At 46.6% G+C, this 15968-nt stretch overlaps 1 protein-coding gene across 6 annotated transcripts in view; it reads left to right on the top strand.

The window, feature by feature from the left end:
* Tmcc3 (transmembrane and coiled-coil domain family 3) overlaps nt 1-15968 on the top strand; it is a 262328-nt gene that overhangs the window by 215434 nt on the left and 30926 nt on the right. Inside the window, exon 1 of one of the 6 annotated variants that reach the window (XM_026784513.1) lies at nt 10496-10530. The exons of 4 other annotated variants lie outside the window; for them this stretch is intronic. The gene's annotated coding sequence lies outside the window, so the exon portion shown is untranslated. One more of the 6 variants, XM_026784511.1, reaches the window with a different exon arrangement.

Genomic DNA, 15968 nt, shown 5'->3' with positions numbered 1-15968 from the left:
GCCAGTCAGTACAGAGGGCTCTGTCTGGTAATCCGAGGGATAGTGCAAGACCAGGGCTTAGGAGACACACTGGCCCCTTACAACTCTGTGAAACCGTCTTAGCCCGTCTTGAGCATCTGATTCCTTGGGGTAAGAGACAGCTATGTCCCCATGAGCATGTTGGAGTCTTGTGTAAGCTAATGCTTAGGGGTCTTCCTTGACTCCCTTTCTCAACTCACAGCTTGTATCGGCGTAAATAAATGCAAGGCAGATATTAAAGAATATATACAGCTTTAATGTTAAAATAAACTTACAGAACCAAGGTTCCCGCGTAGCCGTTTCACAGGAGGCAGGAAAAGGGACCAGCTGCCTGCCGAATGCCCGATTTATCCGATTTATCCATATGCATTCACCCGAGGCAAACTCGCCCCTTAAAGGGGTTGGCTTAACCCTACAACAGCTGGCACTTGTGCCCCTCCACCCGACCTAGGCCAGCCTCTCCTGAGCCTTCACACCCTTTTAACTTGTGGTTTAATCTCCCCCAACCCAGGATTGCTGTGGGGTATCGACAATGGGGGAAAGCGAGGAAGAAAGGGAAACATACATTGAGCGTTTCACACATAGATATTAATATAATATTGAGTTCACACCTTCCAACAAGCCAGCAAGGTCTGTCTTTTCAGAGTTCCGTGTTTAAGTACACCAAACAATTAGTTAAGGCCTTGGCTCTGGTTTTGATTTAAATACATCTAATTAGGGGAAGGCATGTACCCTGATTTCCATATTTTACATCTTCTGCTTTTGGCTAGTAGAAAATATTTGTTCGGGAGATACTAATTGGCATTTTTGCTTAGATCTGCTTGAAAAATAAGGGGGTTTCTTATTGTTAAAGCCGGTTTCTTTAATGTTCTAAGGAAAATTTCCCTCCGTTTTGTTGTTGTTGGTGGTGGTGTGATTTTTCAAGCAAATTAAATACACACGGCAGTAATCGCAAGCTGGTGATCCACAGGTCAGTGTTCACAAGGCGGTCACCACCCTGTCGTCTACTAAGTTTATTTACTTTTACCTTTTTAAGGTTTGTTTTTATTTATGGGTGTGTGTTGGGTTGCGTGTGAAAGCAGTGGCCACAGAGGTCAGAAGAGGGCATCTGATCCCTTGCACCTGCAGTTAGAGCCAGCTGTAAGACCTGAGCATGGGGTCTAGGAATCGAACCTAGGTCCTCTGGAAGAACGGCACATGCTGTTAGAGGGTGAGCTTCCTCCCCAGCCCCTGCTGCTACAGTTAAACGCTTCCTCTACCCATTGGATCGGCAGAAAGGCTCAATCCTCGCATAGCTTTCGTATGTAAGAGCTAGCCAATAAGAGGCTGGAACTAATGGGTCAAGCAGTGTTTAAAAGAAAAAGAAAAAAAGAAAATCTCTGCCTGTGACATGTTTATCGAGACAGTTTGCTTTCATGGGAGTGGCTGTGTCCTTTATAGTTAGAGCTGGTTTTTATAGGTTGAGCGTTCCCCAGGACATCTGTTGACATCCAGACCTTCAGTGTCTCACAGCGGGACCTTATTTGGATGCCAAGTCTTTGTAGAGTAGCTGAGTTAAAAGTAGATTTGTAGAATAGACTGGAACCCAGTAGGACTGATGTCCTTGTGAAAAGCGTCATTTGGACATAGTGTCAGGCCCGCACCCAGGGACATGGCACAGAGACCAGGCCGTGAAGACCATGGGTTTGGACAGTGAGTCTACTTACCAGCCAAGGAGTGCACGCCTCAGACAGCCATGAAGAGAGGAATCAGTGTCTGACATCTTCAGAGGCGCTCAGCCTTCTCTCTTCTTTGATCTTGGGCCAAGCCTCCAGCGCTGTGAGCAAGGAATTTCTGCTGACTTAAACCACAGAGTTTGTGGAACTTCAGAGCCGCTTTAGGAAATAGATATGGCCAACTACAGCGGTGTCTTGTTTTCATTATTTTTTATTACTGTGCGTGCAGGATCTGTGGACTGGGGAGGTGTTTGTACCATAGCACATTTGTGGAAGAAGGTAGAGGACAGCGTTGTGGAGTCAGTTCTCTTCTTCCCCCTCTGTGTGGATTCTAGGGACGAACTGGGTTCCCCGGTATATGCAAACCAACCTTTGCTCGCTGACCCAGTGAACTAAACGCATACCAGTACCTGGCCCCACTACAGGCAGACATGGAAGCAACACCGATAGCCGGGCGGTTCTTGGTTGGCAGATGGCTCTCTGTGGCCGCTCCATTGCAGCTGCATGATTCACCATCTGAGCAAATACAGCATTTTAATTTGCTGTTGTAGATTCATGAACCCCAGGGATATTTTCATGGATGGCTCCGGTTTGCAACATACGAGTATGGAAATTGGAAAGCAGCTTACTCCTGATGAGATGGTTTTTTTTAAAGGTGCTTGCTGATAATCCTGATGACCTGGAGTTCGATTCCCAGAAGCCAGATTCCAGAGTGGAAGGAGAGAACTGACTTCTGAAAGCCGTCCCGTGATTTCCACTTACGTGCTGTGGAGAGCACACCCACCAGCCAACACCTACACACATAAACACACATACATATACAATGTACACACACATGCATGCATACGTACATATACACACATACATATACATACGTACACACGCATGCATGCATACGTACATATGCACGCATACACACACAAGTCAACAAAATTTAAAATAAATGTCTAATCTTGGATTCGTTGAGAGAGGAGGAGGGAGGGGGATGTGTCTTAGACCTCAGATCTGAGTTCAAATCCAGTCTTTATGGCAATTCCACAAAGCTAAGCAGCCCCACTCCTGTGTCTCATGAGTTGGGATAGTTGTTGTCGGACAATGAAAATTTTTAATAAATTAGTATTTTTATTTTTTGAAAAGCTTTAATATATGTATAATTACGGTACTATACAACACGCCCAGTCACAGTGTGTAATTGAATGGGCTTTGATATGTTCATAAAGAAGCTAGGCAGTCACCATACCACCAATTTTAGAAAATTTGTATCACCCCAAAAAGATAACCAGTAGCCACCCTCCCTCCCTCCTCAAAACCCCCAGCCCTGGCAACTGGCAGCAAGCCGGCAGCCTACTTCCTGTCTCTAGGATTTGCCTGTTCTGTACGCTTTCCCAAAGTGAAATCATAGATTTTGGGACCTTTATATTCTGTAGTATAAAGATGTTTTCAAGGCTCATCTACATTGTAACATGAACCAGGTCGTTGCTGCCTGTTTGGATGAATAATATTCTGAGAGTTTCCGGCCACATTTTACCGTCATTGGGATAATGCTCCGTGAACACTTGGCCAGCAAGTGTCTGTGAACTTCTCTACTCTTTACCCTTGGGTCTATAACTAGGAGTGGAATTGTCAGGTCTCATGGGAATGCGGGGTTTAGCCTTTTGTGGGCCTTCCAGCGTTTTCCAGAAAACACACCCATGTACATTTCCACCAGGACTGTATGTGGATTCCATGTTTCCCGGTCACTCACTGTGTCTTTTGTCTGCCGAGCGGTGTGGAGTGGCAATTCTGTTTTGAATTAAAAATTTTCCCTGAAAGTTGTTGCTGTATTCATCGTACATGTTACTAGGTAAAATAGCCTCGACTTGGAGGCTATGCAATTAACAATCTGGTGTTAAAATTAGCACCCGTGCTCCCCTTTATTACTTCCAGCCACGTCTTGAAGCTCTTTGTCCAGGTCGGAATAACTGTTGTAAGTTGAATCACTTGTCTTTGATTCTCCTGATACCGCGTGAGAGCAGGCACCTTGAGCTCCGTGGGTCTTCCCACCCCGGGGTTCAGGACTGGAAGCTTTGAGGGCAGAGGCTAGCCCAGTACACCTAGTTCGAGTGCCCATCCCGTGTCATCCTAGACAAGCGGACAGGATATTTGCTCCTGGTTTTCCCAAGGGGTGCCTGCTGCTTTGTGGGTATGATAGTAAGATTCAAACATCTCACTGCCGGAGCCAGCTGGAAGTCAAGACAGAATCCATGCCCTCATCGGAGAAACGCTGAACGATGCCGTGAATCCCCTCCTAAAGAACAAGTGCCTGAACAAACACTCAGCATTCAGAGCCAGACAGAAAGTTGGAATGAATGACCAACTTGGAGTCAGGCTCCATCAGGTACTGCATGGCAGCTTGAGCAAGCTGCTTGGGGCTCCCGGAACCTTGGTGGCAGCGCCCAGTCCCACAGTGAGATGGGAGATGCCCAGCTCATAGCAGGCGCCCAGCAGATGCCCCTTCTCTTTCCTTACATAGCTCTGCTGTTAGCGTCTGATACTTTTCTCTACCAAGTCAGTCCAGCTCCAGGTATGGCGGGACACAGGATTCACGGTATTGTTTAGATATCTTCCCTCTGCAGAGAAACAGTGAGCTCTCGGCAAAGCCTAGTCCTGGTGGAAATGGATATTGCAATTTGGTAGCTGTGATTGACACCTGTTTGCTAAACAGCAATTCAGCCTTGAGAAAGCTCACCTAGAAGAAGGGAAAATGGAAGAATCCTAAGAACAGTTGTATCCTCTTCGCCAGGTATTTATTTGTTAAAAAAAAAAATCAGCTTTGCTAAGTCCCAGCCTAATGTTTTAAAATAAAATATTGACAAGTTTTGGCCTAAGAATTCAGACAACCCTATATGAAACTCAAGTGTTAGTGGACACGAAGGTGTCAGGCCCTTTCTGTAGCCTCTTTGCCTTGATTTTTATTTTCTTTAAAGAAAACTCTAGTCTTTTGGTCACTGGGTCTTTTTTTTTTAGCCCTGCAAGGAAGTCATAGTAACAGGCTCCATGTCTGATTGGGTTCCATGGCAACAAAGGGTTGTGACTTTATTAAAAGAGAGCCGAGCTTGCCAAGAAAGATGAAAATCAGGACATGGAAGTTGTCCGAAGAGATGACTTGTGTCTCCAGGACCATATGCCCAGGGATGGAAGAGGTTTCTCCATGCAGTATCAGTTCCGTTGTAGATGTGAATCCCACCGAGCTGCCACCAAGGTCGCAGAGATGAAGGCCCTTTCTGTAAAACTCATTTGCATCTTTGCTTTTTTCGTTCGCTTCGTTCATTCATCTTATTTTTGAATCTCCTGATATATTAAGAAAAGAAAAATCAAAACAGTTCCGTGAAGAGCCTCCCCAGAAAGGATTCTGGCTTTAAAGGTAGAAAAGGGAATCTGCGGCGCTCTTTTTGGAACTGTCTTACAGCTGTAAACTGTGCGGCCGTGTGGGAGGGCCCATTAGAGGCAATTACAAGTGGATCCAGCTCTCCTCGAGTCAAAGCTTGCTCTGTGATTTCCAAACTGGGGGTGGGGGCGGGGCGGGGCTCATCCTCATTCCTCCGTTAAAATTGCCGATCCCAGGCCCCGGGCCTAGAGTCTGCCCGGGAGTCGCCTTCATTTTTCTCTGCACCACGAGGGGCTGGCAGCTGCTAGCACCGGCCATGTGGCGATGAGAGCTGTTGGGCTGACAGCACTCGGGGCTCACTGGGGAAACGGTGACTCCCGGGGTGAGTCAGCCTGCGCGCCTCACCTGGGTGCACTTTGCCAGGCTGCTGCTGCCCATCCCCCCACCCCTACCACCCCCACCCCGTGCTGATACTGAAAGTGAAAGAAAGGGGAGGGGCGGGTTCAAGGCGGGCAGCCTCACCCAGTCTCTCAGCCGTGAAGCACGTTCTGACCTGCACCCTGAACTCAGGCTTCGTCAGGCACGTCCCCACAGCAGCCTCACGGTGACTCAAACTTCACAGATACTCAGGCCCTGGTGATGACACAGGGCAGGTAGTATTGGTCTGTGAGAAAAGAATTAGCTCACCAGGCCCCGGGTCTCCCGGCCATAGTTAATCAGTTCTTGGGGAAATTATGTAACTCAGTCAGTCGGGCCTGGTTTCCTTTCTCACAATGAATCTGACCTGAATTGATGCTTCCCAGACTTCCCTGTGCAGAGCAACCTGGGCTCCATCTGAAGACACAGAACCTGATTCACTGCCTGGGGGTGGGGCAAGGGGTGGAACGGCCCCAGGTGATCTTACAAGTGGATGTTCTGGAATTGCCGCTCAGTGATGTCAAACCGGACTTGGAATCCAAACCAGGGTAGTGGTGGCGGGAGAAGGGAAGCTGTTAGGTGCAGATTCCCATTGGTCGCGATTAGGTGATGGCGGCCACGCTCAAAAACAGGGTCCCACTTCCTTTCCCATACTCAGCTCTCCCTTCTCCGTGCCTGGCCCCACCTCTCTAAGGACCCCCGAGGGGGCAGAGTTAATGAGAAGCCCATCCCATTTGCCCACGCCGCCACCCAGCAGACCTCCTGAGTAACACTAACTTCAAGTTCAGACAGTCATGGTTAGCGTAAAGACCCACTGCAGCCTCTTAAATTGTGGAAGTACTCGTAACCGAACCAGGGCCTCAGAGGGCAGCCGGGTCTCCTAAGAATCCGAGTTTACTGGTTACATCATTGACAGCTAAAGCAAACACATTTCAGTGTGTGTCCTCTGCACTCTGTGTTGTGCCTGGGTTTTGTGTGTCCTGCTGAGCCTTAAGCGAAGTACTCAGTGTAGTATCTGAATAAGCCTGAATTCTAAAGGCTCATCTTTCCCCTTAGGAGCTTAACTGAAAAAGTTCCAGGGGTGGAGAGATGGCTCAGAGGCTAAGAGCACCGGGCTGCTCTTCCAGATGGACCAGGGTTTAATTCCCAGCGCATACCTGGTGACTTACAACCACCTGTCACTCCAGTTCCAAAGGATCCGGCGCCCTCTTCTGGCCTCCATGGGCACTGCATGCAAGTGGTGCACAGACGCATGTAGGCAAAACATCCATAACGCCTTTAATCCCAGCACTCGGGAGGCAGAGGCAGGCGGATCTCTGTGAGTTCGAGACCAGCCTGGTCTACAAGAGCTAGTTCCAGGACAGGCTCCAAAACCACAGAGAAACCCTGTCTCGAAAAACCAAAAAAAATAAAAATAAAAAGATCATTTTTAAATGAAAGTTTATTGGAAACAATAAATTCCATAGTACCAAAGGTCTAAAGGTGAAAACTAAAGGCTCTGCTCCCATCCGTCCCACACCCCTACCCCACCCCCCCACCTGGGATAGTGAGGTTATATTTGCTGTGCATCTTCATAGACACAGGCTCTGTGCAAATGCATTGTTATCTAACCAGTTCTCCATGACATACACACTGTTTGAGTTCTTTCCGGGCTGTGGCGGGTCTTTGTTTTTCCTGTGTTTGTTTGAACTTATACTATTATATTTCAAATGTCTGTCCTTTTTTCTGTAGCCTCATACACTTAAAACAATTTCGTGTGTGTGTCAAAGATGAGACCCAGGGCTTGTATATGTTAGAAAGGTACTGAGCTACCAAGCTACAGCTTCCAACACCCCCCCCCCCACACACACACACCCGCTCTCCCACCCCCAACTGCCCGAATAGATAGATAAATTATTAAGTAAAAGTGTTTGGGCCAAGAATAGGTACAAATCATTGACCTCCCAAAGCTGGGCCATCTTTGTTTGTTTGATTGATTGCTTTGCTTTGATTTTTGAGACTGGGTTTTTGTGTAGGGCTGACTGTCTTAGAACTCGCTGTGTAGACCAGGCTGGCCTTGAACTCACAGAGTTTTGCCTGCCTCTGCTTTCTGAGTGCTGGGATTAAAGGCGCGTGCCCAGCACTGGCGCCATCTTTTACCTTGAGCCTGAACCCCCAGTTTGGCTGCTCCGAGGCAGGCAAACAGTTGCCTGTCCCTCTCTGTGACCTGAGGCTTCACCAAAAGACCCCCTGGCTTCAAAGAATGAAGTGAGCTCTTGGTGAATTGAGTCTATCCCTGCAGTGTTCTGAGGGAGACCAGAGAAAATCTCAAAGCTGGTAGCTACCTGAATTTGCTGAGGGCTTGAGGTCATAGAGTTCACAGAGGCCATAGATCTTGAGCCTTGTTTGTTGGAACTGAATTTGCGTATATTGCTGGTGGACTTGATTTTGTTGTTGTTGTTGTTGTTGTTGTTGCTGTTTTGTTTTTTGTTCTTCTGTTTTTTCAAGACTGGGTTTCTCTGTAGCTTTGGAGCCTGTCCTGGAACTCCCTCTGTAGACCAGGCTGGCCTCGAACTCACAGAGATCTGCCTGTCTCTGCTTCCCAAGAGCTGGGATTAAAGGCATGCGCCACCACCGCCCAGGCCTGCTGGTGGACTTGTGATGTTTCTGTTTCAGTGTCCAGCTGCTACGGCTTCTGGTGGGCTTTCATCCTGATGCACTCGAGTTGAAAGTGCCATCCTCTGAAAATGTGTTTACTGCATCTTGCCTGAGTGGAGCAGTACAGCCCACTGCACAGAGGTGCTCCCGCTCGCTCTCATGGACACATGACTGATGGGGAGCTGCCGCTCTGCCATTGCCTGCCATCACAAGGACATCTCAAACCTTGCATCACTAGCCCAGGAAAGGATTTGAAATTTGGAAACACGGTTTCGACTGAACGTACCTTTCTTTCGTACTACCGTAAAGTTTAAAATTTTTACGTCGGACCTCCTGTGTCAGGGCAAGGGCCATCAATAGTTTAAATGTGTTTGTTTGCATTAAAAACTAAATTCGTATTGAAAATTAGCAGAATAACCCCAACCTCCTCCAAAAAACATGCATTTCTTATAGAGTGAGTGTTCTATTGACTTAACATTTGCTTGAGGTGAGACCTATTTGCCGGCATTTATTATTTAGCGCGTTTTAGACCTTGATTTGAACTAAGACAGAAAGAGACGATAGCATGAGTCTTCCTAAATATTACACTAGACTTTATTATACCGGCAAAATTCTCTTCTCTAAACCCCAGTGCCCTTTTCTCCCCACCCCCAAACAGTTAGATCAATACCTCTGAAACCACACAGCAATTTTGGGATCTTTGCCTTCGTTATTTAACGTTAAGGGCAGGAAACTCCCGGCTCCCTTGGACCATCCTGGCCCGAGCTTTCCTTATGACTTGTGGCAGTTCAAATATTTGAGAATCCGTGCATACAAGGAAGGTCAAAAGGGATTTAAAGATGGGTGACCGGCAACAGGAGAGCTTGTAACCTGCCGCGTGGGTTAAGAACTCAAATTATAAAACAAAGCACTGTATGGTCACAAAAGGGCAGTGGGAAAATATGAAATGTCTTCCGTCTGCTGTGACATTAAGTCCTTTCCTGAGCTCGTTAAATCCCGAGAGAAATTTCCTTACGCCGAAGCAGAATCTCAAAAAGGTTAATTCACTTGCCCAGGGTCTCGCAGTTACAAGAGGCAGAGCTGGGGCTCCGCTAGAGTGGTTAAGGCTGACCCTTGAACTCTATGCCCGTCCTCAGAGGAAGGGGCTCAGGTACTGTTCCTGCTGGCTCCCAGCCTTGCTGTCTCGAGCACTCACCGTGACACCCGTGCTTAAGTGTCTAGGGACCCTCAAGTTCACGTCTGATGCTGCACCCTCCAGCTCACGCTCCACTAGCCTACCGTATGGATGATCTTAAGCTGCCAAGGGACTGGAAACAGGGACAATATTGTCCCACCTCTGCCTCTCTACCCCCCCACACACACACTCAGCTACTCAGATTCTGCCATCTCTTCATAGAGGCTAATGCTGTCCCCTGGAGCCGGGGTACTATGGGCTCATTTTGACCACCCCGGCCTCTAGTCTCCTGTACCAATGTGGGCTTTCATTTCTCTACCCAAGCATTTTCCATCCTGATCCCAAGGATTCGTAGGCTGCCAGGGGTCTGACAGCTGGGCTCAGCTTGATTGAAGTGGGGACATTCAGGCTCTGATCCCTATGGGGGCTATGGCCTCCATCCTTCCGCCATCTCTGTTTCTTGGACCATGCTTCTCCAAACTTCTATTTCTTGACACGCAACTTTGGAGGAACCAATCTGCCTTTCTGATGTAGGAAGACAAGAAGCCCAGCTCCTTCCCCCTTTGGCACTTCTTTCCCGAGGCTCCCTTAGCACCAAGTACACCTGTGCCCTCACTTATCAGAACTATCATCGTTCCTTCTTCCTCTCTGGCCACTAGACAAGAAGTGTGCTGTACCCCTTTGCTTCTCCAGGTGCGCCTGTCACTCAAGGTATCCAGAGCATCTGTCTTGGGAAAAAAGTCAACAGAGGAAGGGGTCCCCTGACTCCTCATGTGGCCTCCCACTTTTCCTCCCTCTTGGCTGAGTGGCCGTTTCACAACTGATTCTGTGAGTGCGTGCGTGCGTGCGTGCGTGCGCGTGTGTGTGTTCATTCTGCTACTTTGCATTTTCTCTGCCAGCCTGGATTTGTTAAACTGAGGTCTTGCTCTTGTGGGCACACAGGTGTGGCAGCCAGGCTGAATGTGAACCGTTCTATACTCCCAGAGTTGTGTGTGCCACAGCCTGCCTCTGCCCTGGTGGGCCTCCCTGCAGAGACAGAGTGCCTGGCTCGGCCCTCAGCACAAAGAGCCCATTTGTATAGCTGAATGCATCCCATTATTGCTGACAGTTGTTCTGGGCACAGCACAGGGCGTGGAGTTTCCCCCGAGACAAACACGGGAATATCCAGAGATAGTGCAAGTTGATCTCCTCCAAAGTCCAGGGTGAGTCATCCGCAGGTGCCATGGAGAGTATCAGCCTGCCTGCACACAGTCGGCTGGCTGCCGTGGGCAGGATGGTGAGAGCCTCCGCCGTGGTTTATCCTGGAGTTGGTGAGTCTTTTACAGCCCCTGTATGTAAATATGTATCGCCGGGCCCTTTGTAATTAATATCCTGCCAGATGCTTGGGAGAAATACAAATTTCTTTGTTCTAACTAGTTGTCTTTGCGCTTTCTCAAATCCCTCTCTAATTTCCCAAGTGGGTTTCTAGGCATTTAAACACCCGAACTCCTAGTGAATTGCCCAATTCATGCACTGTTCCTTCCTTTTAGAAGCGTAAGTTCAGTGAGAGTGTTTAAGGGGAGGGACATGCCAGGGGTGGAGTGTGGGAACTCCAATAAAAAAAAAAATCAGTGTCCCCCCCTCCCCTCTTGCCTGTGGGTCTGACAGGCTCAGAGCCTCAGAGCTGGCATCGAACTTCCTGCTTTGACAATCCCAGTGGCCACCTTCGTTCTGCTTTCCCTGGAAGCTCGAACTTCCATATAACTGTCTTGGTGACACCTCAAGTCACCACAGGCAAGAAGGGTGTGGGCGACACTGCCCTAGGAGTAGGGAGAGAGAGAAAGCAGACTGGGGTGGGTGTGTGCAGCATGCCTTTGAATCCCAGCTCCCTCGCCCATCCTGGGACTTCCGTGGTGGGATGTGCTGTGTTGTGATGTGGGGCCCTCCGCAGAGGTGCAGGATCTAGGATGTGAGCATCCGACCCTGGAACCGCTGCTGTTACAGGAAATCAGTATTCATGTGGCTGTGTGTGGCTGTTGTGGAAGACTTTAAAAAGTGGTCTTTCTTTTATTCGTTAGATATTAAAATATCTCTTTTTATTTTCTTTTTTGTTTGTTTGTTTATTTGTTTAGAGACAGGGTTTCTCTGTGTAGCCCTGGCTGTCCTTGAACTCTGCTCTGTAACTAGGCTGTCTTGGAATTTAGAGCCTGCCTCTGCCTCCTCAGTGCTGGGATTAAAAGCCTGTGCCACCACTGTCTGGCAGTATTAAAATATTTCACTACATTTAACTACAGTCTTTTTTTTTTTTTCTGGTGGGCTCCTCATCAAAGGTTTAAGTAGAACGTCTTTTAAAAGGGTATGTTCTTAGTAGTTATTCTCTGGTCTTTCAAAACTGCAAGAACTGGGATTGTAGGAGGGAGGGAAAAGTTAAAGATGTTGACTCCTTAAATCTCAGACATTAAAGGATCTGATGGTTCCAGCAATGTATCCGATCGCCTCAGCATTGGGACAGGCACAGTTAGCAGCCATCGGCATGCGTGGTGTCAGTTGGAATGAAAGAGAAAGTGCCTCTTAGATCATGCTGCTTATGAAACAGTTTCAACTGCCACCCTACCCCACCCCACAACCTTCAGCCTGGACCGTCCACAAAGATACAGTGTAGCCTTGTGAAGCCATTGATTGGCCTGGACCATCCACAAAGATACAGTGTAGCCTTGTAAAGCTATTGATTGGCCTGGACTGTCCACAAAGATACAGTGTAGCCTTGTGAAGCCATTGATTGGTGAACAGGCCATTCTGGGGGTGCCCTGTCCAAGTTGGCACCCCTTCCACCTTTACAACCCCTTCATTTCCTCTAACCAGTATGGGGGTTGGTGGGTTAGTTATGCTATCGGGGTTAGCCTTTCCCATGGCCAGGATCTTTCTCCTGACTGTGCTTTTACTTGGCTGCGTGTGACCCGGTCAGGACCAAATGCAGAGTGGCCTAAGGGCCTTTAAATACAGGTCACCATTTCCATTTTAATAATTACACAGAGGTTAAGTTATATTAGAGATAATCATAGTAAGTGAATCAAGCCCATCTTAGACAGACACTTTCCTTGCTTTCTTACTTATGGTTTCTGGATTTTATGTAGATATGTAAAATCATGTACGTATGTATGTATATATGCTACAGAAGTAGAAGTAAAACCAGGAATAAAGTAGGAGGGGCCATGGAGGGAATATGCATAGCAGGTGATCTATAGCGTACTTGTATGAAAATGTCTTATGTTACACAATGCGAGATACAATGAAAACTGTTTTTACTTGTGATTTTTTTAAATGCTAAGAGGTGGCTATAGTGGCACACCTTCAATTCCAGCACTTGGGAGGCAGAGGAAGGTGGGTCTATGTGGGTTCAAGCCCAGACTGGCTTATATAGTGAGCTCTATGTAGGCCATCCAGAGCTACATAATTTGACCCTGATGTGGGATTCCCCCTCTGTATGCTGTGAATATGTTTTATTACCATTGGTTAATAAAGAAGATGTCTTGGCCTATGGTAGAGCAGAATAGAACAAGGCGGGAAATCCAAGTAGAGATAGAGGAGGAAAGAAGGCGGAGTCAGGCAGCTGCCGCCGTGCAGCCGCCCAGGGAACAAGAGGTAACAAACCACGAGCTTCGGGGTAAAATATAAAATGATAGAAATGGGTTAATTTAAGATGTAAGAGCTAGCTAGAAGTACATCTGAACCATCGGCCAGACAGTGTTGTAATTAATATAATTTCTGTATTATTATTCAGGTCTGGGGTGGCCAGGAAATGAAAGTGCAATCTCCATTTATAAGACCCTGTCTCAAAAAAATAAAAAAAGAAAGAAAGAAAGAAAGAAAAACTTTAAAAAATAAAAGTTCTAGGGCCAGAGCATAGGGGTTGGAAAAGACCCTGTCTGTTCTATTACTTCATACATGCTTAGTACTTCATTCCATAGTTTTTAAATGACTGTAAGGTATGAAATATTATGCAGCAGAGATAGTGCATTAAGGGAAAAGAAGGTGACATGCCTAGGAACCAGTGCCATTTACAGGCATGCCCTGTGACTCTCCTTGACGGTGTGACAGTTTCACAGCCCCCCCAACCCTAAGGTGCCAGCTCTCTCTGGAGACTCACGTTAATCATTATCCCGCTCTATCTCATCATTTTTACCACCGATATATTTATATACAGGGAGCTGGCATCTGACCTTGGTGGAGCTTCACTCAGAAGATGTTCTTGTTTGCGTGTCTGGGTTTTGTTTGTTTGGGTTGGGGAGCTGTGTTTTTGTCTTGGAAGGATTTCACTAGGTAGCTGTAGTGGCCAGACTCTCACTGTATGGCCCAGGCTGCCTCAAACTGATGATGCTCCAGTCTCAGCTTAACGAGTACCTGGATGTGTTCTCTAACCTGCTTTACCTCACACTTAATCTATTAAATTAGCACATCTCTAGCCCCACGTTATTCCACTATGCAGGTGTGTCCGTATGATCTTATGTGTGTATGTCCACTCCATGTATGATCTTATGTGTATATTTCCACTCCATGTATGATCTTATATGTGTATGTCCACTTGCTTTGCCCGAGGCCTTTGGGTTTTCTTTGCATTGTTTCTTGTTTTTCCCATGGTTTGCTTTTGTGACCGATGCTGTTTTGAACCTTTAATGTACTTTCCTGTCTGAGCAGTGGGGTTTCTGGGTCTTCAAGGCAGTTCAAATGCCAGTTTTTCACATCATAAGAATCAATTATATGTAAACATGTCCAATTTATTGTAATCTGATTTTAGCATGGCTTCATTTCAAAGCCCTAGAACTGCCAATATCTGTAATTATCTGTAATTAACAAAGTTCTCTTCTGTTTTGGCTTCTGAGAAAGTAGCTTCAATCTTAAGAATATGGCTTTATTTTTTTGTTGTTGTTTTGTTTGTTTGTTTGCTGTAGCTATTGTTGCAGAAACCATTTTTGAAAGTCCAGACAAACATTTAAGACTAGGAATCACAAACAAAGTAGCTTAGCCCCCTGAAGTATCACGAGTTCTGTGTAACCTGTCTGTCTCTTCAGCTATCCCAAGGTAAGGGACAGTGTCGTGTGTCATGATGTCAGGGACGACTCCGGGGGACAGGTTCTGTAAAAGGCTTCACTAGGTGGTACTGTCATTGCACAAACATCTTGAAATACATAAACCTGGGCGGTCCAGCCAGCTTTGTAGCTAGACCGCAAGGTCCAATCACTGCATACACAGCGCTGTGCTAGGTACTGTGAGCAGCTGTAACATAGCAGTGTCCGTGTGGACACTTGTCAGCATGGAAAAAACCACGATAAAAATACCAAAGAGTTTCACTTTAGTGATGCACCTGTGTCGGGCGCTTACCATGAATGGAGCTTCCAGGATGGGACGCGCCCTGCATGAGTCAGTGCCTGAGTCATTGGGCAGGAACTGTAAAGGCCTGGAGTCTTAATGCGTGGTCCGATAGGTATCATTTTCTAAAAGCTGGGCTCTTATTAAGCACCACTAAATTTACCAAAAAAATTTTTTTCTTCAGTAGTAAACTGATCTTAATGTCCCTTTTTATTTTCTGAAAATTTTTAACTTCTTCAAAAAAACATATAAAAGAGACGTTGTCGAGCTAAGCCAGTGGTTCTCAACCTCCCTAGTGCTGCAACCCTGTGATACAGTTCCTCATGCTGTAGTCACCCCAACCGTAAGATTAGTGTTGTTGCTACTTCATAACACTAATTTTGCTACTGGTATGAATTGTAATGTAAATATCTGATATGCGACCTCAAGGAGGTTGTGACCCACAGGTTGAAAGCCACTGAACTATACAAAAATACGTTATTACTTCATAAGCTTTCTTCTGTTCTAATTTTTTTTTAATCCTTTAAACTTTTTGTTTAAAAAGACAAAAAAAGAGCTGAGGCTCAAACATACACATTAATCTATGGATTATCAACATCCATGATGGAGATTATCACATCGATGACTTCGCCCTCATCTTGGCCCACCTGACAAGGTCTTCAGGAGCAGTGAGGCACAGGGAACCATCATATGTTGGCAGTGGCTTCTTCTCGGTGGCTTCCTGGTGGACCTGCTTGGTGCTGTTTTACAGTTAACTGTTTTGTTTTTAATGATGTAATGTGGACGGAGAGTAAGATACAATAGCGACAGAAAGTACTCTGAGTGTGTAAACCAGGGGCGTAGTCCTTTATTTCCGAGCAAGAGTGTGTCACCCTTTTCTCCGACTGCTAAAGAAGTAGGTTTGTTTACACAGGTATCGCCCAGACACATGAGCAATGTGTTGTCAGTGATAGTAATGCAGCTATGATGACACCAGGTGAGCGTTTCTTCCACCCCCTACTTCAGTATAGTCTCATAGGACTCGTGCACACTGCAGCCGGAACCTGCATTGTACTCTGTGTGTGTGCATGAGTGTGTGTGTGTGTGTGTGTGTGTGTGTGAGAGAGAGAGAGAGAGAGAGAGAGAGAGAGAGAGAGAGAAGGGTCTTGCGTGCATTAATGAAGCTTCCTGTTAGTCTCACTTGAGGGTAGAAGCACGAGGGACTTTGTTTTAAAATATAAAACTAAACATAAAACTAGGCAATAGCTGGAAGGAATGTGAAACAAAGTCTCTCATCTCTGGATTCCCACTCCAT

Source organism: Microtus ochrogaster, chromosome 24 (genome assembly GCF_000317375.1).
Source record: "Microtus ochrogaster isolate Prairie Vole_2 chromosome 24, MicOch1.0, whole genome shotgun sequence".
Classification (NCBI taxonomy): Eukaryota; Metazoa; Chordata; class Mammalia; order Rodentia; family Cricetidae; genus Microtus; species Microtus ochrogaster.
The sequence above is the reverse complement of the archived record's forward strand: the minus strand, read 5'-3'. Positions and strand labels throughout refer to the sequence as shown.